Below are 22,978 nucleotides of genomic sequence, written 5' to 3' on the forward strand. Positions count from 1 at the left end.
TGCCCCATAGGGCAAATTAAGTAGCACCAAGGTCCCTTTGCGGGACACCAGCCGTTAAGGTCGGGTCCCGCAAAGGGACCTCGTAGTAGGTGGTAAGGGTTTACCGGTACCGGTGCCCTTACCGGTACCGGTAAACCCTTACCACCTACCGTGTAATGAGGCCCAATGTGTTAGTAAAGAAATGCTTCTTCCACCTTCATACAATCAAGCATATACTTCCTTGTTTTACCTTTCCACATAGAACACTCACCGTCATTTCTCTCTTCATGTCAAGAATAGACTAGGCCAACAACATCTATCTCAGAATTCCGGACTATCTTTCTAAAAAACTACAATGAATACAAAATGCAGCAGCAAGCCTACTCCTCAGACAAACATCAAACCAGCAATGAGAACCCTATATTGGCAACTGGTCAAAAACAAATGTTCTTCAGAATGCTCTGGATAACACACAGAGCAATCCATGGACAAGAAGCAGAATGCATGCAGCAAAAAATGTCGATCTATAAACCAAACCAAACAATAAGGTCCAGCAACGGCATTCACCTCAAACCTAAACAATACTCAAAGTGGACATTTGGGGGAACAGAGTTCTTCTGCATCACGTCAAAAATGTGGAACTCGCTCCCATAGAAAATACGAACAACAGAAGATCACCTAAAGTTCAGAAAATTGCTAAAAACATGTCTCTTTATCTCATGCGCTAATCAGGAAAAATCAACTAATGGAAACTGCCAACACACCACAATGGAAACACCAAAACAAGTGAAACCTGATGAACTGAAACATGACGGCACACCGAAATAAAGCATTATACCACAAATCACCATAGAATAGTATGAACACGACAGATCAACATAGCCATTGTACAAAAGAGCACAGACAAATTTCCACTAACCCTACTAAAAACTATCCAATATCGTGCATACTCATTGTCAAACACTGAAAAAAACACACTCTTGCTTCTACCATAGCAAAAACCTAAAACCACTGCAAACTGCACACACTCTGCAACATCCAACAGAAAAGTAAAATAATTACACACAAACCACCCACACACACTTACACACCAAATACCACATAATGGGCCTCATTACCATGTTGGAGTTAGCCTTGCCGGTCATAATGGCAAGGGTACCTCCAAACTCGCATCCGGGTCTGGCACCTGCAAAAGGGAAGTCACCAGGTCATTCCAACCTCAGCTCTACCCGGTAATTCCCCTTGCGTGGGTGCCGGGCCCGGTACATCCCCATTTCCATTTGAGCCCCCATAGGGATCAATGCGAATGGGGAGGGTGGTAGCAACGGTACCATCAATAACGGTACAGTTGCTACCATCAAGTTCTGCTTGCGGGTGGTTGCAAGGCACCCACGAGCAGAACCCCTAGTATGGTAGTACGGTACCAATGGTGCCAGTAGCGATACCAGTGCTGTTGTTGCCTTACTGCCATACTCGTAATGAGGCCCAATGTCTACCAACTAAAAACAAACCAGCACACAGTGACCATTTGTTCCGAACTGAAGCTATCAACAACACACCAAAGCTCTCTTGCTAACTAAATCCACCAGAACACCTCAGGACCATGACAATGGCAGTGGTGCGTGGTATAAATCACAATAACATAACATATCCCACTTGAATGCTTATATATATATATGTATACTAATACTGCTGTTTTTGCAGCTAGACCCAGTTCAGGAAAACATCTGGTGTGTTAAAGGATATTATGTCCTGTTTGACTTATAGATTAATCTTACGGTTTTGATGTCCAGTTACTTTCTTAACTAACATGTCTTTAGAACAGATTAGGCTTTTTTGGAAAGAGGTTGTGGTGAATGAGGCCCTCAATGAGCCATTTAGTGAAAACAATGTAACAGTGCTTGTTTTTGCATTAGGGTTTTATATAGCATGCATCTAGCTAGAAAGCAACGGAGCACTGTACATGTCATTGTTGATAACATATGAGGCAAGTAGGCTTGCAATATGTGGCACTTAGGTATGAACTGAAGACTAGGATCTTCTATTTCTTCCTGAACTGTAAGAGTGTTGGCACGATCAGCATTGCCACTGTTATGGTGACCTAGTAGACAGGGTCATAGATGCAGGCATCTGTCCTGTTTTTTTCCGTTACACACCAGTTTCATCTAGAGCCTAGTAATGGCCTGACTCCTGGAGGTGTGAAACCTAACTGAACTACAGAGTTACGCAGCCAGGCAGGCAGGTGTGTGAGTGGTGCTAGCCTCATAGGTAATGCAGGAAGTAGTGTTTAAGGTTATTCTGTCTTGGATGGCAAGCTTGTGCTGCTCCCTTAGAATTGGGGAAATGCGGCTGGAATTTCTTGTTTCCCATTTTCAGTCGAACCATGACGTGTTGAGTGGCCCAATGTGGGGCACGTTTATCCCAGGAATGCCAGTTAGAAGGGCATTTCTCCATCTGAATGGGAGATTACTGGGACCTGGCTGTGGTTCTGAAGTCCTCAGATGGAAGGGAGGGTTTTATCCTCCACAGGCAGATTAGTTGCCAACAGGCAATTTGGGACTTTTTGTTGATATCTTGTTGGAACAAGAGAGTGCTGTCATGAGTGACCCAATGACCTCTTTAGGCATTGACCTGTTAGACCCAGACCCAGGGCCTCACGTTTGAGGGCCGGGGGCATAGCCTATCGTTTGGTGGAGCATATGGCTCCTGTACTGGCTGGCTGCAGCCTGTTACTGCTTTGCTTTATCAATAAGCAGCCCTGGCAGGCGGCAAGACGTGATACTGGAGAGTGTTGTATTTGCTTTCCCAAAATGCACTGACTTGGTGCTGTAGTCAGGTGCACATGATAAGCGTACTACATGATTTCCTCTGTCACTGTGTTATTTTATAGTGTCTAACTCTAATTATGATGCTGCAATCTTGTACTTAGGCATAGTTACAATTATTCAGTCATCGATTCCTTCCTTGTGCACTTTCATATGTGGGAAACGAAATTGTAGGAAGAGCAGGGCGAATAAGATGTGTGCTACTAACAAAGTGACGAAAGATCTCTCGCAGAGGTTTTGACAGTGGTCTTCAAATTATTTTGGCCTGGGACCCTAACCCGATCAAAATGTGGGCAGGCAGGCCCCCCAACCCCAAAAATGCTGAATGGACAGTAAGTCCAAATGGCTATGAACTATCATGTGCCGGCACCCCAACCTACTCCCAGTATAGTCCCTGGGCTCCCCCACCTGCTCCCATCACAGTCTCTGGGCTCCTTCATCCCACTCCTATCCAGTACCTGGGCTCTCCCCACCGCAGACTCTGGTCTCTCCCCACCCTGCTCCCACCATTATCCCATGGCTCCTGCCCATCCTGCTCCCACCACAGTCTGTGGGCTCCCCCACCCTGCTCCCAGCACAGTCCCATGGCCAGTGGTGGCTGGTGAATTTTTGTAAGTGGAAGGGCAAAAATATTTCCCCCCAGATATACCAAATACTTTCTAGTGAGGGAGCCTGAACCAATCAAGAGGGGTTCACGGGGTTGTCCCGCTGGGAATTTTTCTTAAAAAATGGGTTGAAATTTAGCATTTTAGAGCATACTTTTTAAAAAAATTGGGTAAACAGCCAAACAGTTTGCAATTGGCCGTGGGGGCACCAAGGAGCAGGCATGATATTTTTTACTGGACATCTATAATAGATGTCAAGCAAAATAATACCATCTCTCTCTCCTGGGCCCCACAGTGCCTAACACAATCAACATGATTATGCGTGTATGCAAGGCGTTGGGGGACCAAGGGGGAAAGCATGATTTGATTTTCGCAGGTGGGAAGGGGGATTGTGCAACAAAGGCATTCTTAAAATAATGTTGTCTTACAACCCTCCTCCCTTCCTTACCCCCCACTCGCCAAAATCAGCTCAAAAGACCAAAACAAGCACACACACACACATTAACACTGCAATCATGCTATCATTCACACAAGCACCCATCACCATACACTGACGCATAACACAAGCATACACGCATCCATACACATTTTTAAATAAAAAAATAAATGAACATAAACTTACCTTCTGCCCCAGCATTGAAGTTCTTCTCCAGCGCCTCAGTGACTGCTTCATGAACAGGAACTGGGAATAGGAGCCCCGCCCCAGGCTGCTCTGTCCGTATGTGCGAGGAGGCACAGGAGCTCCCCTCGCACAAACAGACATGCAATTCCCTAGCCAGCTTTACCAATGAGCTATGCAAGGCTGTCGAAGCAAAATGCCCACAGCCTTGCATGGCTCAGTGAGCATGTGCGGCTGGGGAACTGAACTGTCAAAGGGAAACATTGTTTCCCTTTGACAGTTCAACCAGCCCAGGAGCACTCCCTCAGCATGTAAAAGCAGCTGAGGGAGTGCTCATTGTTTCACTGGGATGGATCCTCCATAATGGGTGAGGGGGGGCCAAAGGATTGACGCGCCCTTGTCCATTACGGATGAGACACCAGGCTTAGACTGGCCTATCAGGCTATAGGCCAATATCAGGCTATAGGGCAATGCCAGAACCAAAAATGCAAAATGCTAGTGTGGGCCCGTTTTTGGGTCAGAATGGGCCACTTTTTTGGTCAATGTGGGCCAATTTGATGAGTTACTTCACTATGCTGCTAGTAGCTTTGACCATTGTTGCTGAATAAATATTCTTTAAATAAAATATCACAATTTGCTTACATTTTACACCCCCTTCCGTACTATTCAAATAGTCTGTCACTAAAGGAATGAATTGCCATTTGCAAATGTGGCCCACTTTTTCATTGGTGGCCGAGACAGTTTTATGCTCCAGTCCGACCCTGTGAGACGCCTCTGCCCCCGCCCCTCCCCCTCCACCCCCCCCCGGGAATGTGGCTGCATCTCCTTGGGGGGCATAGCCCACAGTTTGAAGACCTCGGGCTTATGGTGAGCCCCTTCTCTTTGTTGCTGTCAGAGCCAGTGACGTCTTTATGGGGGGTCAACATGCAGCAGGCTCCCTCCTTGGGAAGACCTCATGCGGTTGCCGGAAAGAAAAGTAAGACATGCCACGATATTGTATAGCACAATGCAAAGGCTCAGAGCCTGTTGCCAGTCTGTTGCTGACAACTGAGAACTAATCTAAATTCATCTTGTAATGTGTTCTGTGTTCACTGTGGTACATGCATATTATAAGTGCTCACTATAGCATAACTCATGCAGCGTTTTCACCTTCGTGAGGGGAATATATTGACCATGTGCAATGCCCAAAATTGAACTGCCTGTGGATACGGTTGCGTACAATGATAGCTCAAAAGATAGCGCAGTATGTTAAGCACTAGTTGCACAGATAGATGTTCATATGCCAGATCATAGTACCAAATGCCAGCAATACTGGCTCAGTCTTTCCTCTTCGTTAATCTTGTGTGTATATACTTTGGTAATAGCAAGGATGTGAACCAGATAGCACCCGTTTTAAAATATTACATTGGTATGGCCCAGAGCTTTGTTTTCACAAACAAAGGTTGTAAACATGGACAGCCATCCCCATTTGAATAGCATAACGTGTCAGTCGGTAGAGGTGATAAGGTAGCCGAATTCTAGACTGTGTAAGCAAAGAGTTAATATTCTGGCTTTGCCACATGACAATACAGAGTTCCAAGACAAAACATCTTGCCTAACTATATACACCTATGTTACCTTCTTGACATGTTGGTGGCATTGTTAAGTCTATTGCCTGCTATTTCCTTTCATCTAGGCCATTTGATTGGAAGGGGTCGTAGACAAGAGAAATAATCAAAAATCACAGGTCTCCAGGGAGATTATTTTTTGGTCTGCTTATTTCACACAAAAGAGTTTTTTTTTTAAATGTCTCACATTTTCTTCTGCGCATCATGAATAACAATCTGCAATTCTGTGTGTTTCATGTTTTAGAATACAGTAGCAAAAGATTTGTTATGCGCACATTAATTAGATTAGTATCCTGTGACATATATACATTGCTTGCTGATGGAGAAATAAAAGATAGACTTATTCTCCTTTTGCATAAGAGGTTCCTGTAGTTTTCTTTTAAAATATTGTCATGTTGGGTTATAATGTAATTCATTAAATTTCAAAGTCAGGTCTATAAAATAGGGTATTATTTTAGTTCACAAAAGTCAAACATTCAAAAATGATTGCACCCTGCTGTACAAGAACTGGAAATCAGTATGAGCAAGTGTGAAAATCCCAGCTTCAACTCTTAACCATAGCGATCCTGGGCAACTCATCTAATCACTGTGGGGATCATCGTCTATGGGGGTGTACCGTTAATGGAAGATGTAAAAGCCTGTTTTAAGGCTTTTACGCCTTCCATTAACGTTACCCCCATTGTCATTCATGTGTATGGCAGAGAGGAGGGGCGAAATGCAATGTGCGTTTCTGCCTCCCCCCTTCCACCCTGCCGTAAAAATACTCCAGCATCTGCGCCGTAATGGATTTTTATGCCGGCGCAGATGCTGCCAATCCCTATGGGGTCCGCCTGCTTTACGCACCAGCATGAAGCAGGCAGTCCCAATAGTGATCCATTGTACACGCTCCCAGCCATGCTATTACAATTAAACATGTCAGAGAGGGTTTCATTTCAATTAGGAACACTGCTCTGAGCACCATTTACCAATGCGAGCATGGCAAGCAGTGCACAGAATCAAAAGTAAACATTATGCCACTCCCCTTGCACTTCGGAGTGCAAATGTGAATGGCAAAAGTTGGCATACCCGCTTGTATGCCAACCTAGGCCCTTTACATTTGCACCCTGCAGTGCAAATGATGAAAATGTGTGGCAGTGAGGACCTGCGTAGGTTAATAATGTCAAATTACATTTTTGATAAGCATGAGCCCATAGCACCTAGCCTGTCAAAATATTTAAAAAAATGGTCAGCCCCTAAGAGAAATTTAGTTCACAGGGGGAATTCTCCAAATAATCCTTGCTCATGGTTTTAATGGTTATAGTGTTGCATCATATGTAATGATAGTGATCAGTGAGTTCAATATATACTAAACAGAGAGGATGCCCTATGCGCTGAAAAATTCAATAAATGTGTTTCAGAAAGCGCATGCTGAGGACCAGAGAGTGTGTTCTTATTAAAAATATATAATTTTATTCCGTTACAATTTCATAAAATACATTTTTGAATACACACCTCCCGTTCCGAGGCTAATATCTGGCCACCGGTCTTCAGTGACTTTGTGTTGCAATAACAGGTATTCTCCCCATCTGTTGCCACACTTTGATACCCTTTTCACTGGTAGTTACTCCTCACTCCTTGTCCTTATTGTTTTCCCTTCTTGGATCCTGCTCTTGCGTTCTTCCTCCTGTTTCGCCTATTATCTTTCACCTTTCTACTTGGAAACCCTGAGTGCCTTGCAAAAGTCTGCTGGCAGTCTACTCTCTAAACACTCACTCTGCTGGCTGCTATCTACAGAGGTTTTTCACTTTATTTTTTTTCTTCACATGGAGGTTTGCTCTGTCTGTCACCCAGTCCGCTGTCTTCATTGGCCGTCAGGGTGACACCAAGAGTGGATGGCTCCTATCTTTGTGACTCCCAGTCAAGACTCAGCCGTAGGATCAGTCTTGCAGCAGAACCCTGAAACCCACAATCCAAACCTTCGGTCAGCCTACCCTGGACCTCTCCAGTCAACACGTAAGTGAGGGTGCTGACACCCAGGCCCCAAACTCCCTTCAGATGGCCCTGCAGGACACAGAGTGATTTGACAGTCAGGTCAGGTGAGATTTGAAGCAGTCAGGGTCCTTTTCATTTGGCCACCCTTGAATGATGTCCTGTGTAGATGGGGGACAGAGTAGGGCAAATTCCATCTCGGTGAGATTGAGCCTCTGGTGTGTAGGTGAGACAATTGGTGCAGTGTGAGATGTCCGGTAGTGATGGTCTGTCATCTAATTTATTTGATGCTTTGATGTCCCCATGGATAGCGGGAAGGGGAAGCGTTATACGCCTGCAAGCTGCTGATTCACCTTCACACTGTTGACCTAGTATTGTTCGTCAAGCTTTCTGTGTGGAATTTCAGACTCAAACAACATTTATGTCTTGTAATGGGGGTCACATTAAGGGGGTAATTCATAGAATTCAGCGCACAAGTGGCATCTTGTGCACAGAGTGCGCGTGCGGCAGTCTGCGCCAGCCGCGTGCGCCAAAACCCATTTAGGCGCACAGCATTTTCATGAATTAATACATCCATAAGCAGCCGTGGCGCAGAGTGGCGCAGCGACCCTGCATCAGCACCAGTTACGCCCCAAACCCTGCCCCATGCGCCGGAACATCGCACAAATCCAGTACATGGCGCAAAGGCCCGTGGACCAGTATGCATCCCCCCAAACATAAAAACGCTTGTATAACTCCCTGCGCATGCCCCAGAATACACGTATCCCACTCGCGCCAGGCCCATCACGTGTAAAACTCCCCACGCACCCCTCTGAATACACGTACCCTGCTCGCGCCAGGCCTATCGCATGTAAAAGGCCCCGGGCACCCCCTGGAATAAACATACCCCGCTCGCGCCAGGCCTATCACGTGTAAAACGCCCCGCACACCCCCTGGAATACACGTACCCTGCTCGCGCACGGCCTCTTGTGTGTAAAACTCCCCACCCACCCCCTGGAATACACGTACCCCGCTCGCGCCAGGCCTATCGCGTGTAAAACTTCCCGCGCACCCCTCGGAATACATGTACCCCGCTCGCGCCAGGTACATTGGTGGAAAAAGTCCCCCCTGTATTTTGGGCTGCCTGCAGGGCATTCCCAGGGTGGATGGGCTGCCTGTGGGGCATGTGGAGGGTGAATGGGCTGCCTGCGGGGCATGGGGAGGGTGGGTGTGCTGCCTGCGCATATTCCGGGGGTGCGCATGGAGTTTAAAACGCGATAGGCCTTGGGCGAGCGGGGTACGTGTATTTTGGGGGAGCGCAGGGAGTTTCATATGCGATAGGCCTTGGGCGAGTGGGGTACGTGTATTTCGGGGGTACATGGGGAGTTTCACACGCGATAGGCCTTGGGCGAGTGGGGTACGTGTATTTCGGGGGTACATGGGGAGTTTCACACGCAATAGGCCTGGCGCGAGCGAGGTACGTGGATTTCGGTGGTAAGCAGGGAGTTTCACACGCGATAGGCCTTGGGCGAGTGGGGTACATGTATTTCAGCGGTGCACGGGGAGTTTCACATGCGGTAGGCCTTGGGCGAGCAGGGTACGTGTATTTTGGGGGAGCACGGGGAGTTTCATATGCGATAGGCCTTGGGCGAGTGGGGTACATGTATTTCGGGGGTACATGGGGAGTTTCACATGCGATAGGCCTGGCGCGAGCGGGGTACGTGGATTTCGGGGATAAGCAGGGAGTTTCACATGTGATAGGCCTTGGGCGAGTGGGGTACATGTATTTCAGCGGTGCGCGGGGAGTTTCACATGCGGTAGGCCTTGGGCGAGCAGGGTACGTGTATTCCAGGGGGTGTTTGGGGAGTTTTACACGCGATAGGCCTGGCGCGAGCGTGGTACATGTATTCCGAAGGGTGCACAGCGAGTTTTACACGCGATTTGGCATTGTGCCCCCTCCCGGGTGTGCCCTTTCCCCCCTCCCCATGCCCTGCAGGCAGCCCACACCACAGGGGACTACCCTACACCCCTGACCATGCCCTGTAGGCAGCCCACATGGCACCATGCGCCTGTGAGCCCCGACTGATGTCCAAATTGACAGGCACCTGCCAGCAGGCCCCGACTCATGTCCCCCATCCACCCACCATTGACGGGCACCTGCCAGCAGGCCCCAACTCATGTCCCCCACCGACCCACCATTGAATGTCCCCCCACCCAACACGTCATCACACTCCAGACCCATGACCCTTATGGCCACCCAAATCCCACCCCAAGCCACCCAAGTCCAAACACCCAACCAAGCATTCCATCCCCTCTACATTGAATTCCCAATGTCATGATAGAAAATAAATAACCAGCATGCCCATGAATACATGTCCCCCAGACCCACACAATGGTGACACATGACTGTGAAAAACCACATTGTGACATGCACAAAACAAATCAGAGAAGATCACACAAGTATAGTACAGAAAAAAAGTGTATTGAAGAACAAACCAAATTAATAAAACAAACGCACACAACAATAAAAAAAAAATATTCCAAGTCCGGAATTCCAAAAAAGAAATAAAAAATGAATGCTGTAACCAATAAAATGCAAAGTAAAATGACTCCAATGGGTCCGTCATCAATCAAAAATCAGAGTTTAAAAAAAGCAAAGTATTCCACCATGGGTCCAAGAAAATGAAAATCAGGTCCAAAACTATTTACAAATGAACATCCAAGGGTCCATGAGCCCAACAATCCAAAGGAAACCTAACCTAAATCCTACCTAATTAATAACTATATACAAAAAGGCGGGGCATAGTCCATGCGCCCCAAAGGAAAAAAAAATAGGAAGTAAACCTACTCCTACAGAACTATTCACAAAGGCGGTGGGCAAGTCCAACGGCTCACTTGTTGATGTCCCAGGCCAGGGCATCATCGAACTCCTCTTCAAAGTCCTGGAGGCGGGCCTCTTCCCCGGCCCCGAGGTCTCACAGGGATAAAGCCATGTCCACCTCAAACTCCCTGCGAATTGCCTCGAGGCACTCAGCCTGCCTCAACACCCTGCGCAAGGAGTTCTCCGCCCTGACCATAGTGAGCCGTGCCTCTTCCGCCCGCCGCCGCTCCGCATCTATTTGCCGGCCCAACCGCTGCCACAAGGAAGACACTCCCAATCCAGGGTCCTCCTGCCCTCTGGCTGATGCCTGCCCCTGTGATGTTGATGGCCCAGAGCCATCATCGCTCCCACCTTGAGCCTGCTGCTGCTGTGCATGTGCCCTGCCTGTCAATGCCTGCATGTCCTCCTCCTGCTGGGGTCCCGTTGTTGAGGTGGCCACCCCTGCTGGTCCTCCGACTCCCAACTGTGGCAGGGATGTGTCCTCCACCAGCCTGGCTGCTGGGTCAGGGGCAGCTCCACAGGCTGCCCAGGTTTATTACATGGGTAGGTAGATGGCACGGAGGACGACTGGCGCATAGGGGGTTCAGTTGGGGAGGGGGTCGGTAGAAGGTCCAGCACACGGAGGAACCCAGCACTGGAGGGCCCGTCCTAGTAGGTCGATGTGGTCAACGAGGCATCTGAAAAAACATGCATTGTCCACATGGGAACTCTGCACGTCTTCCCGAATGCCACGTTGACGCAACGCCACTCCAGCCAGGACAGGCTAAACACAGTCCCAGATTGACACGTCTGCAGGGAGAGGAAGGCCAGTTGTTGTTCGCGCATCCCCTCCCTGAAAACGGGTCTGGACGAAGGCATCCCTGCTGGTGCCGGATGATGCAGTCACAAGGATCGGGGACAGGATTAGACACAGGCACCTCTTCGGCCATCTGTGCTGCCTCCTGTCCCTGCCCCTGGACTGCACCACTAGCACCAGTGGAATCCCCCCTCCAGGCCCCGTGCATGGGCCTTCCATGGCCTCCTCCTCAACCAAACCCCCCAACAACCTGGATGACTCCGTGCCATCTTCCTCCAAAGGCCCTTATGGGGTCTCAGCTGCCCCTTCTGCTGCCGAGAAGTCCACCTCCGACCTCCGCCTCTTGGACATACCCTCGGCAGCTGCGGCTGCGGGCGCAGCACCAGACGCCTCACTCCCCGAAGAGATGACAACCCGGGAGGGGAGCTGGGCCTTGCGTCACCGGCTGGCGGTGGGATCCCTGATGCTGTACTTGACAGCACTGTCTCCACCCTCTTCATCAGTTGACGCTGCAGACAGGGAGGACAGAACACAGGCATCAGGGCACTGTACAATGGTCTGATAAACACATGACAGTTGCACATGAGTGGCAGTCTCAAACTTGACAGATGGCATCACACTCCGCAGCACACATATCATTTGAACCCACACACATGTGCAAATTAACAGGAATGATGCAGCAGGCAGAACCATCCATACACATACAACAGCATGAGCATCCGAAGGTCAGCCTGACGTCAACTGCAACACGGGGAGTGCCGAACACATGCACACACGGCACCAGACATACATGCATCTGTACATCTCCACCACCTGTCACAGTGAAATCATTGGCAACTATGACACATCTGCCAATCAGCCTCCTACATGTTGGTGTCACATGCATCCATGGTGTATCACAGTGGCACACATGTCAAATACACACACACACATGTACACCGTACACGTAAATGTAGGTGGAAGCAGCATCCATGTGTCACACACCAGCCATGCCATAGTACATAAACAGAAATGTAAGCATGTGTGCACCCACACATGCATTTGGCCATCATGCATTTGAACACATATACCATTGATGTGACTCACAAATGACTGGACTCACATGCGGCAGGCTCATGTCCCTGTACATACATATCCATACATGGCCCTTTCAAGACATATGTCCAACCTGCACACTCCTGGCACACCTCAACATGCACTGCATCCAATCAGTACGCATGGACACTTACCGGTCGACTCCAGACGGGTATGCATCTGAAGGACCTGGAGGTGGAGCGCTGGGTGTATGCGTTCCAGGTCCCTCATCTGGATGTTGGGAAGGCGGATGCGGTACCCCTCTGCATGCTTTGCCTTCAAGAGGTGCTGGGCCTTGCTGAGGGACCTGGACCTGAAGTCCTCCCCGCGCTTCTGGACATGTGCCATGTCGCGGGCTGCCACCCCCTCGACGTTGATGGCAGCCATGATGTCCTTCCAAATCCTCTTCCATCCTTCATTGTCAGTGCGTGAACTTCCAAAGAGGGCATCATATTGCACAAGGACTTGCTCCACCAGGATACCAACTTCTGCGGCACTGAAGCTGGTAGCCCTCTGCCTCTCTGGCTGGGGGTTGCCAGTGGTCTCTGATGGTGTTACCCCCGACATGGCAACCCCCAAGGCAGGTGTGGGTGGGCAACTGGGTCCTGGTGCTGGGCTGTGGAGTGATGGAACTTCATTCGGGAGTCTTCTGTTCCAGCAGGGGTGGTTACAGCAACTGGACCCCTGCAGATGGCTGACATGCAGGCACCAAATAGCAGGGAACGTGGCCAGCAGACAGGCAGCAGCAGATAGCAGGTGGGAGCGGGCTCGTGTCTGTGGGGGGCAGGAAAATGGCCTTCTGGGCAGGAGCATGGTCTTCTGTGTGTTGTCGCATGGCCAGCTTGATACAGAGTGAAATGGCACATGAAAAAATAGCACGTCAGCGTGTAATTCCAGGAAAGGCCCTTAGCGCGTAAGCGCCTCCGTGACATAATGTGCGCGGGCGTTTCCCTCGTGACGGGTGCATAGTGAATCAGCACGTGAAAAAACAACACTTCCGCGTGTCAATGCGTGTAATTCGAGGAAAGGGCCTAAGCGCGTAAGTGAAGTGACGCACGCGGGCGTTTCCCTCAGCACGGGTTAAAGGTGAGCGGGGCCAGCAGTTCGCTGTACGTGCCTTTTGTGGAGACCGACATGTGTGTTGCTACTTCGTGTTGTTTCGCGCGCCATCATAACTTCACAGCGGATCAAGGACGTATGTCTTCTTTTGGCGGGGGTATTGGCTACACATGTTTTTCATTATCACGCTAATCAGACGGTGAGTCGCGCATGCTATTTTTCCCACTGCGGGTGCCCCTGTGCATCGCGTACCCGTTTTCAAGGTCATAGTAGCCTGCGTGTCCCACGCGTACATGTTTTTCGTGTCCCTGGGTGCCAAAGCGTACTGCGGGAGGTTAATTCCACACACATAGGGCTACCGGGCATTGTGTGCACGGTTTTACTGCAGTTTTGGGGTGCCTGAGCATTGCGTGACCCGTCACTTTGTCACCGGGGTCATATATAGCCTTGCAGGTGCACAGGGGTGCTGTTAACATCTTGTATCCCACCCACTTCACCCCAATTGCCCAGAACAATTGTTGTGTACACCTCCCATTGGCACTACTCCATCTGTGCCGGCACTACTCCATCTGTGCCATGGCTGGGAGGCCATGAAAGGTGAGGAGCGCCTCAGCTGGGCATACTCCACGTGGCGGGCATAGTCAGGGAGGTGGCCGGGATGACCAGGGAGTAGGGGGACTCCAGGGTGTCCAGGGTGGCCGCAAAGGGGGAAGAGGCAGGGGTGCGCCAGTTAGGCACAATGTTGTGCCACATGTTGGTACAGTCATGCCACCACCCCCTGTGGTTACGGGAGGTGCAGCTCTTGCATCTGGCACTGGCGGCCATGTGACCCGGCAGTCTGTTTCATCGACTGCCACGGGCCCAAGGGTAGTGGTAGCTGCAGGTGCAGCTGTGGACACCACCACCCAGGCTCAGGGTGGGCCAGCGCATGCTGCGTTGGCACTGGAAGAGTCCCTGGATGATTTCCAGGAGTTCAGGAGGCACAGGTAAGTGCACGCAGGGCTGACCTGACCGAGGCACATGTCCCTGGGGCTCTATTGTCATCTGCTGCCCCGAGTGGTGAGGTGTCAGCAACTGCATGGGCAGATGCAGCTGACACCACCCCACCTGTGAGTCTACAACACATAAAAGTCTCCAAAGAGGTTAAAACACTAGGTGTATACCTCGATTCTACCCTATCACTAAAGAAACAAATAAACTCTACCATCGCAGCTACCTCATACACCAATAAATTGATCAATGCCTGCAGGCCTTTTCTCTCCACCTCTAGCTGCCTCACCCTATCTAGAGCGCTGATATTGTCTAAATTAGACTATTGCAACACACTCTACTTAGGCACTACCACTAAAAACTTGAATAGACTCCAGATCCTGCAAAATAATGCACTAAGATTTGCCCTCAACCTCCCGCGCAAGGCGCACATATCTACGACTAGAAAAGAAGTCCACTGGCTCCCGATCCGTGACAGAATTAAGCTAAGAACACTGGTCATCACCCACAAGTGCCTATCACACACTGCCCCACGGTACCTTTCTGACAAATTTTCTAGACACTGCCCCATTAGATCCACCAGAACACCTTACCTACACCAACTAAAGATCCCGAATTATAACCTAAAAACAGCAGGGGGCTCCAGTTTTCCAGTGCCCGCAGCACAATGTTGGAACACCCTCCCCACTACAATTAGATCGGAAGCCTCATTGTGGCCATTCAGAGCCATGGTAAAATCATGGCTACTAGCCTAAACACCCAGATTCTCACCGTCATGACCTGCTAGCCGCCGCTCTCCACCTGTATTAATGTTTACTCTACCTGCTGCATAGTCAGGACCAACCTGTAACCCGGTCCGCATTAGCCACTGTAACTTTTATTCCTCATTCCATACTCTCTGTACATACTTTTCTTTTCTTGGTATATTCTACTCTTGTATGTAAGCACTCTGAGCTTGGACTAATGTACGCTCTGTCTGTTGTAATATGATGTATGTGCAACGATATGTAACCCTGCTGTACACATAATTATGCGCCCAGTTACCCGAGGGTTCAGATGCGCTTTATAAATAAACAAACTAAACTAAACTAAACTACCATCCAGGACAGTCCCGGTCAGTGACCTTAGCACAGCAGATGTTGCTGCGCAGGGTGAAGTCAGGGCTCCCATCCTTGTTCCACCTGTCACTCCCTCGGTTCAATCCTCCAGCGCCACTGCGTATACTGATCAGGGTGGCATTTGCCAGTCAGGGTCTGGACCACTGTCCAAGAGGAGGAAGGTTGCACCTCCAGTAGAGGCTGGGACCCCAGGCACAGCTCCAGCCTCCGGCATGTCAAGGAAGAAGCCTTTCTGCGTGCAGGAACTGGACTTCCTTGTCGACTACGTGCGGGAACACAACTGTGATATGCTAGTGGGGCCGAATTGTCACACTACGGCTGCCCATCGTATGTCCCACTGGAAGCAAGTTGCGGATCGTGTGAGTGCATTCGGACATGAGGTGCGCACAGCCCAAGAGTGCAAAAAGCATTGGGATGACCTCCGACACAGTGCTAAGGCAAAGTGCGCCTCCAGTTATGCCATGACTGGATTGACTGGTGGTGGGTCACCAGCTCAGGAGGAAGACCTCACTTCGCACGAGGAAGTAGTTGCAGAGTTAATACCGGCAGGATTGGTCGAAGGAGACGGAGAGATGCTGTACTTAGATGCCCTGTCCAGTGAGTGTTGTACCGTGTTTGTACAGACCATGTGTGTTTTGCTTGTGTGATGTGTTGTGCTTGACTGCCACTACATGTCATGTGTACATGGTCCTCATGTGAGAGTCATGCAATGCTTCACTGATGCGTGCCTGCTGTGCAGCATGCTGAACATATAGAGCAGATGGGGACTGTCCTCATCACCACACTTGCACCCTACTCACATGCTAGTCACCCGGCTAGCCCTCCGGTCCATGTTCCAGCTCACTGGGCCTTCTGCATGTAGCCTGGGGTGTCTTTCCTCTCAGCACTGGGACTATGTCATCGCATGACTGACGTGCATGTGTGTTCTGCGTGCATGCGGGTACTCCACGTAGGCATGCTCCCTTGCCCCTCCACCCCCCTGCACCCCAGTTTCACCATGGCACTGGTGTGTATCATCTGGGAGTACTGCAATGGCCTTTTCAAGGCTCCTGTGTACATGCACACTTCCACCTGCCAACCTACCAGACACATACCGTGGTGTACATCCTTTGTCCTTGATGCAGGGTGTCTCACTCAGACTGTGCAGATGGCAGATGTTTCGCAGGGACATGAGTGCCCATTCATGCTTCATGTGCATTCCATGCATGCCTCTATGTGTCCTTGACTGGATGATCATTGTAGTACGTGTCCAGGATGACCCACATTTCATGGCAAATGATCATCCATTCCATGCCCACTCTGGCTCAGTCCTGCATCACGCACATGTTTATGCTGTCACAGTCTGGGTGGGGCATAGGCCTCCCCCTGTTTCCGGACCCCTGACTCTGTTCAACTGCTGTAGTGGCTTCTGCACACATGGGTGTACTACTGAGGGTTCATCATGTGTCCTGCTTACTGTCCCATTATCATCTGCTGTGTTGTCAGTTGACTCAGATGATGCAATTGACGCCAGTCAACACTGTCTTCCAATACATAGGTCTCTGGTCACCCTTTCGCTGCCATGCAATGCCTCCCTGCATTTTCACTTAAGGGGGGGTCTGCTTGTAGCCATGCAACCCATTGCATGCACATTGCACGTGATGCCTGAACTTGCCCTTACACTGCCTTCACATTTATTGATAGACATCATAATGTACTAGTTCATGTAGATAGTGTTTAACATACACATGTTCTGCACTGCATCAAGCCACTTCTGAGCCATGTTACACCGTTCGACATGCCTACTCATTGATGCAATGTCAAAGTGACCTGGCATGTATGGTCAGATTTTCATCCCTTCTCTGTCATGATTGGCACGGGCACAGGTGCATCCTGTGATACATGTAGTCAGTAATGGAACTCCCTAGTGGTTATTTAGCAAAGTTGATTGGTCAATCTGCGGCCTATACCAACTGGCATAGGGTGCAGATTGAATGTAGCCTGCCAATCGGGTTGTAATGACTGTGGAGCTGCCTTCATGTGTGTATGTGTACACTTCCACATACATCAAGCAAGCAGTGTTGTAGCTGCTTGCTTTGCTGTATTGGATGCTGTTCATGTTCACAATACAGGTGTATGGGGAAATGGGTGTTTTTAAAAGCTTTCACATGTACATATGCAAGCACCTTCAACGTTGTGTAGTGCAACATTGCGACTACTCACTTATGTATGTGTGAAAGTGTTCATTTGCACATGTGTCTTCTGCAGCTTTTTTGTTGACTGACTAATATGTAGTTGAGTGATGTTCATGCTGGTGAGATTTCTGCATTGCACACGTTATGTTCAACTGGCATAATCCTGAGGTGCACTGTAGTGCAGTATGTGTATGCCCAGGCCCACTTAGCTAATATGGTGGTGCCTGGCCGTGGAGTTTTTACACAAGACATGATGGAATAGGGCACATTCATAGCACAATGTGCTCAATCAGGCCCTGAGGGGTATTGTGGAGGCTTCATGTCCTGCTGCTCGGACCATACTGGGTGTGATGGTCCCTCATGCCTGGTTGCAGGCACTTGCTTTGCTTGGGACATTCACTATATGTACATGGCCCATGCCACCCGGAACGGGCCGAACTGCAGATGGATGGAGCTATTTTGGTGATGATGTTTTAGTGATGCATGTGTACATGCATATTACGTGTGTCATTGTGTGTTTGGATTCAATTGCAGCAGTGGTCAATTTGCAGTTCAGACATGCATATGGTATGTGCCATCATTTTGTTGCCATCTGTCTTTTCTGCCTGTGACATGTGCCTGAGAGAGGTGGTGTGTGATGGAGGTGATATACTACATTCTGTACATGTGTAGGCTTTGCTATTTAGACACATCCATTTCTGCTTTTGGGATGTGTTTGCATATCAATGCCACTGGATGCATGCCAGAATTTCTGTTGTGTGTGACATGTCTGTTTCATGTGTTGGCTGTCGATGTTATGTCTATGTGTGTGTGTGAAATGTGCTTCTGACATGTGTACTCATGTTTGTTTTTTCCACATTGCAGATGATGACGCAATGGAGCCAGAGGATGGTGATGTCATTCTAGACACAGGGTTGCTATTACACCAGCAACCCGCCACAAGTGGGGATCGTGGGGTGGTAGGCCACGAGAACCCACTTGTGCTCCAGACCATTGTGTCTAGGGCTGGCACTGAGTCTAGCCCGGATGATCACTCTGACGACAATGTCGAGTTGGATGTGGTCGGGTCCATTCGTCAAGTGTGAGTGATTCTGATGTGGACGCTCCTCTGTCCGCGACACCTGCACTGAGGGGCCAGATGGTGGTGGGACCTCCTCCTGTGGTGGATCGAGGCGCAGGGTCACACTGCACACCAGTTGCTGATGTGCCTGGGGCATCACGTCAACGGAGCAATGTAGTCTTGCAGCCGCGGGCGCTGTCAACCCAACAAGGACGGAAGCTCCTTGGGCCCCGCAGGTGTCAAGCCCAGCAACGCGGTGGCCGCGCGCCACCGGGGTATACTGAGTGGGAGCAAGCCATGGTTGCCAATTCCGGACATCAGGGGGCAGCAATTGATAATATCGCTGTGAGCATGGAGCGTGTGACCCAATCCGTGCTCCCCCCTGCTAGGCAGGTGGATCTCCAGCAGTGGGCGGCACAGTCCACGGGCCGCTCACTCAGGCTGGGCATGGCAGCCTCCGACAGGGCACGCCGGGCTGAAATGGTGTCTTTGCATCAAGCAATTGCTGCTCACGCGGAGGCACACATGGATGCCATGAGGGTTGACTATGAATCCCTCAGATCTACTCTGGGTGTGCTCTTGATGTCCCAGAGGCAGCGGTCAGAGGAGAGGTTGGAGCAGCTTGAGAATACCATCTCGGCTGAGCTACGTGCTTGCCAGGAGGTTTATCAGTTGTCCAGCCAGGCCATGCAGGAAGAACTCTATGTTACACGTGTTACCTTGCAAGAGGAAGCACGCGTATCACGGGAGGTTCTTCATGCTGACCTACGTGTCGTTGCCGCACAGAACCAGGCTCACCCGTCCCACAGACTTGCTGCCAACGAGGGGCAAGCTATGCATAGGCGTGGTCAGGGAACTGTGCTACGTCAACCTTTTGAGCCAGAGGGCGAGGAGGACGACGAGTTATCTCCCACACAGGTCGGGCTGGGCAGGCGTTGAGCCCATGGATGTTTTTTTTTATCTCAACATCATCACATGTTGGTGTTGAGGTGCACCCTGTACTTCCCCCCTCCTGGGTACCCCCTTTCACACCCCAGGTCGTATGTGGCCATTTTTGATTTTGATAGTTTAATTTGTTAATATTGTTTTTTTATAGTTAGTTTAATTAGTTAATATAGTTTAAAATTGCGTGTGTATTGTGCATTCATGTGACAGTGTGGTGCTTTTTGGCTTTTTAAAGCATCCACTATCTGTTCCAACTGGGCTCTTCAAACTTGTCTCGTGTATGTGTTTGCAGCTTGGGGTCCTGACTCACATATGCCACTCCTGCTTCCCCTATCCATGGGTTTGCAAGGATGGTTCGGTGTTACAACCATTTACACAAGGGCATTGAACTTTCCTCACATCTGTGGCCTGTCTGCTGCTGTACTACTTGTGTTAACACCCCTAGTGGGGATATAGTAGGTTTTCTCCACGGCATGTCTGCAATCAATTTTGGTGAGTACATAATTGATATGTCCATTTATTGATGTTGATTGTGATATATGTTCTTTTCTTGCCTGTATATGTGCTTGATGCACTTCATGCAGTAGACAGTAGCCTACTCCCTTTGGCTGTCAAAGTCACACTGATGGTGGGAGGAGTTTGGATGTAGGTCTCAAACATGGCCCAGTGACAACCAGCATTAAGCCACACACACAGGGAACTTTCCAGCCTTATTGATAGCTTTTATGCCCTTTCTGCAGGAAAAATGAGCCTCCAGACTACCTTTCCCAGCACACATGGGGCCAAGAACTACAGAAACCCGGCCACGTTGGGCGGTGCACACGTGCGCACACGTGCCCAAGCAGATGCACAGGGCTTGTGCTCAGACGTCCGACAGAAGCAGGGGTGTTTCCAGGAGCTCCAGGCAAGGTGAGCAGCATGAGGGGCCACACCCCACCCGACCTTCCTCCAGGCCCCTTGCACATGCATGCCAAGTAGCGCCAGTGCTGGGGAGCTTGGACAGGCAATGTGGAAGTAGCACAAAGTACAGCTAGGACGTGTTGAGGAACAACTGCCAAGTAGCTTTACAAGTTGTCAGGGGCACATGCAGGGGGCATCGCCCATATCCTCGAGTCACCCCTGCTCCAAAGAAGCTGAGTTGTTAGTGCAGTAGCGTTCCTAGCCAGAAACGAATGCAGCGCACAGGGGCACCCAGCAACGCACAGACTCAAGTGCAGTGCATATCATTTGCATATGCAAATTTTCACGTGCACTACCTATTGAAATCCGCGGCTTGCAGAACACGACTTGTACCAAACGCGTCTAGAAGCTCACCCAAGGACCATTCTATCATTTGTGATTCTTAACACATTGGTCTTCCATTTACCGCGGCGCCACGTGCGGCTGCCTTACTGCATTGACAGTGTATGAACCATCACGGGGGGCAAGCAAAAGTATACAAACAAAGCAGCAGACAAGAGTGTTTGTGGAGAAGTAACTTAGTTTGAGGCATGAATGGTGTTGTGTGTGTGGTGAAAACACACACAGAATAGAAACTCATTCTCTCTTTGCAGCATTGAACTGCTCCTGTTACCGGACCTGAGAGTACGCAGGGAGGAAGCCAGCACTCACCCCAGAGATAAGTCTCTCTTTGCCTTGCATTTGACCCATTTTGTACAATGTGCATGAAGAACATGGTTTCTCTGATTGAGTATGTGTTATTGTCAATAGTTGTCTTTTGTATTTTGTCTGCTTTCCCTTGCCCATCTAACTCCCCTCTCCTGCCCCTCTTTCCGGTTATCCTGAATACCAATGCCTATCCAAACAACAGATCCCTGACCCTCTTTCCCCGCCAGGGTCTCGGAGGCCTGTGTAAGTTTTACCTTGCAGGCGCCCAGACCGCAGAGGGGGTTGTTGGTTTGTGCCACTCCTGCGCCTGGACACCGGAGCTGTGACACTACCCATCAGTTGTTGCATCCTCATTGTATATTGTGTACAGAAAATGCTACCCATCCTGTTGAACCATTGTTGAACTGTGCTACCTTGGTTGTTCTATCATTCTGCCTGGACATGGGCTTGGACATTTTCTGCAAATTCAAGTCATCTACTAGAGACTCTTCCAGGGTTTTTTGGTGGCTACAGGCTTTTTCCTTGGTTTGGGGGTTTGGCTCCTTGGAGTTCTCTGCAATTTGGTATTTGTACCAGTCAAGGAGGCCTCTGAAGGGGCTGCACCCTATTTACATGCAAGGATGAACATGGAAACCAAGAGGTAGAGGGATCCTGGAGCCAGGTAGACTGGAAGGAAGAAGGCTATAGACCCCAGACACAGTTTTTCAGAAGGTCATGGTGATGTGTAAATGAGGGAGGGCCTTTTGTTGTTGGAAAGTAAGCTTGGGCTACAGTGTTTGGCCACTCTCTGTCATTGTCATTGTAGGGTGCTATGTACATGATGTGTTCTGCTTGTCAGTGGCAGTTCCTGTGTTGTGTTTCCTTTTCAGGTGTCAGGGGATTGTTGTGATTTGACATGCTGGGGTGTACACATGGGCAATGTTCACATGTGATGTGTACAGGACACTGAGGGTCACTTGATTTCACATGCATATATCGAGTGCATGCCCCTACTGACACACACTTACACAATGCTCCGCCTCACGTACAACCACCCTTCCCTGCCCACACGTGCACACAGATAGCCTTCTCTGGCATGCTGTGTCCCTGCAGCGCATGATCAATTACCATTTGGGAATCGTGTACATGCGTCAATAGGTCATTTTTGTTGCTTGTCCTTTTTATGTGATGCTCAAGGTGTATCCCCAACACAATGGCTGCTCACTCTGCTGTGTGCTGATCAGTGTTTTGCAGGAGACACACACAGCACACGAGTTAGGGATTAGCGGATTTGGCTTGGCCAATGTGCATGAGAACAGGCATTCAGTCTTTTGTTGATGCTACCACCGGAGGCAAGCATTTGTGTATGACTTTGTATTAGTGGGAGGTTGTTGGTCAGTCATTTCATCTGATTCCATGTCAGGTGTGATTGTCTGGGGCCTCTTTCCATTTATCATATGTCACTTTGTATCTAATTGGTCATGTGTTGGGCTTTTGCTGTTGCATAGAACAGACCCTGAGCTGTGTGTTGCTACGCAGCAAGCCCAAATGCACTCCAAAGGGAAAATAATCCCTATACATAAATAAATGTTTCTTAACTTGATTTGCACCATTCAGGCGAGTTTTTGGGTACAAGAGTACCTCGTTATCTTCTATACTTGATACAAATGGTTAGTAGCAATTTCACATTAGCAAAAAACATAACATTTAAA

Source organism: Ambystoma mexicanum, chromosome 4p, assembly GCF_040938575.1.
Source record: "Ambystoma mexicanum isolate Mex_15411 chromosome 4p, UKY_AmexF1_1, whole genome shotgun sequence".
Classification (NCBI taxonomy): Eukaryota; Metazoa; Chordata; class Amphibia; order Caudata; family Ambystomatidae; genus Ambystoma; species Ambystoma mexicanum.